General features: G+C 32.1%; 1 pseudogene; it reads right to left on the bottom strand.

The window, feature by feature from the left end:
• Positions 1 to 208: 208 nt before the first annotated feature.
• Positions 209 to 2,401, bottom strand: LOC145049411 (rRNA (cytosine-C(5))-methyltransferase NOP2C-like; annotated as a pseudogene).
• Between the last annotated feature and the right edge of the window lie 548 nt (positions 2,402 to 2,949).

Genomic DNA, 2,949 nt, shown 5'->3' with positions numbered 1-2,949 from the left:
TAGTAGATACCATTTTCACAAAAGAGGTAATAGCAAGAACATTAAGGTAATAAATTTGTTGCATATATATATATATATATATATATATATATATATATATATATATATATATATATAATTAGCCCTTAAGAACATGAATCCGCAACGACTTTAATCTATAATTCAATACTCACTTTGAATTCGGCTATGAAAAATCAGTCAGTCACAGCTAATCTTTGGGGTCAACTGTGTATTTGGGTATTAAAAATTCAATTGTATCATGTGGGACCGAAGGATCAAACCTCTGGACAAGATCTTCCTCACCAGCTCTCAACCATTCCCTAAAAAAATTTACAAAAAACAAAAACATTACAACTGAAAATCACTACAAACTAAAGTATTAATTTTACATGAAACAAATTAATTAGTTCCCAAATAAGAAAGCAAGATATAACAAAACTTACTCAAAATATCCATTTGATAATTCACAATGACCAACCAAACCAGGTCCACCAATTCTTGGATCCTACAATCTCATAAAAAGTACATGTTAATAAGAAAAAAAAATAAAGTAGAATGTTGTAATATAAATAAATAACCAACTAACCTGTTGTGCTAATGAAAGAAACTTGTATGTGTTCAAAGCATAACGAACCAATGCCTCATTTTCCCTTGGATTTATCGTGGATCTGGAATTTTTTTATATTACTAATTTTTATCCAATAAAAAAAATTAAATACATTTATTTTTTTCTTACGTGGAATATACAAGAACTCCACCCGGGCGAACCAGCTGAACAGCCTGATCAAACAACCGTTTCTGATACTTCCCATGTCTTCTCAATGATTCCACCGTGTCCTTAAATAAATCAAATTTTAAAATAAAAATAAAAATAAAAATTTTTTTTAAGAAAAAAAATACCTCTCCAGCAAACAAGCGGAGTCTTAATCCAAGACCAGAACAAGCGGCATCTAACTTATATGCTTTTATGCTAGTCAACTCCAGTTCTGCAGCTAGATTGTGAATTTCAAGCACCTGGATAAATTATTTTTTTTAAAAAAGAAATAAATATGGATATATGAAAAGATATATAATGTTGTAACAGGATTTTACCTTGTCGTGAGACCTATCAAGTGCAATCACCTCTCCTTTCTCCTTCTTGTGGATCTATAAATATATGAATTGCCAGAATTACCCCTCATTGACAATCAGAAAGAAGAAAACAAAGATGTATATATGTAGACATACCTAAGACATGTGTAGTGATGATGCTTGGCAGGTTTTGAAGAAACATGTCCCCCTTCATCACATCTGTATGTAGTAATTTTTTATTAATGAATTTCAAAAGAATTTAGGGTAAAACCGTAAAAGAAAAATAAAAAATGTATACCGTTAAAGGATATAATCTAAAAACTCTATCAGTCATATCCACATCAAGACCTGATAATCCAAGAAAAATTGCTGCCCTTGACATGGTCGGGGTTCCTTGACCAATGTATAATCCAGCTCTTTCAAGATATCAAGGATCTACGACAGATATATAACAAGTGTTATAATTTATTTATAGAGAAGAAGTAAGTAAGTTGAATGGAGAGAGAGAGAGACCTGTTTTGAGTCCTTGTAGGACAATGCCACGTGTGATTCCAATAGCCCATCCATTGTCACGACTAGGCTGTTCAACACCAACTGAAACTGCAACTAAATCCCCTTTCTCAACATGAGCACTGCATGCTAATATACCTGGAACATATACCTACACAAATATCACAATCAAACATCAAAATTTGAACACTTTCTAGTGTACCTAATCAATCATGTTGCACATTAATAATAAAACTAATTGTATTTCTCATAGTCATAACATACTCCTTTACCTATTTAGTCACTAAAGACCAATAAACCCACAAACGAGAATATGAGAAAGATGACAAGAGAAAGGAAAAGAGAACGCAGCTGAAAGAAGAATGAAAATGAGAAATTAGGTACCAAGTCAATGTTAACCATTCATAAAAGAAGAAACATAATACAAGATTACAAGCCCGAATGAAAAACAAACATGATTGATAGAATGTGTTATCATTTGAATGAGGATGATGATGATGATGACAAAATGATTAATATAACAATTTCAACTGTTGCTTACCTGAGGACCACAAAGAACTGCCTATGCACACTTACAACTAACAATTATCTCCTTAGGAGGTTTGTCTTGTTGATAATCATAATGAATATCATGTGGGCCTGAACCCTTCACAAATACAACATAGTCTAGCCCAGGTATTTGACACTTTAAAACACTTAGGGATTCTATATCACCATTCTTTACAATATCTTGCAGCCTCTTATCGCATTGAATTTCCAGAATCTTCTCAATGACAGCTTCAGTTGTTGTGTTTTGTGTGTTTACACGTGTACAAATCATGAGAAAGCCAGCAAGAAAAGAAAACAGATGTCCAGTGTTGGCATCGATAAAAGATATAATATGATCAACTTTATATCATCAGAAGTAGTTTTTAAAATAGCCTTGTTTCCATTACAGGCATCTTTAGTAGTTGCGCAGCAACATCTATGGCTAAAAGTACCCTTCTAAGCAACCCTATAGCTGCAGCAACATCTATGGCTAAAAGTTGGGTACCCTGCAACACATCCTGTTCATAAAAACATAATATGATGAGTCACCGAGGGTAGTATTGTCATTTGAGTGAGGAGGAAAGGAGTTAACGAATTATTATTATTATTATTATTATTATTATTATTATTATCATTATTATTATTATTATTATTATTATTATTATTATTATTATTGTGGTGCTTCCTTTCAACTTTTTTATGGACCTTCCGATTATATTCTCTTTCTCCTGTGCTTTCACTAGTTGAACCCCTTTAAGATCTTTAGGATAATTAGTCATTTTAAGTGCAAAAAAGCTTTCAAGGCTCATGCAAAGGTATTTAATGTTTCTTGCTTCTTGA

The sequence above is a fragment of the Lactuca serriola genome, chromosome 5, assembly GCF_051521515.1.
Source record: "Lactuca serriola cultivar US96UC23 chromosome 5, Lser_US96UC23_V15, whole genome shotgun sequence".
NCBI classification, from domain to species: domain Eukaryota; kingdom Viridiplantae; phylum Streptophyta; class Magnoliopsida; order Asterales; family Asteraceae; genus Lactuca; species Lactuca serriola.
This window is presented reverse-complemented; position numbering and strand designations above follow the sequence as displayed.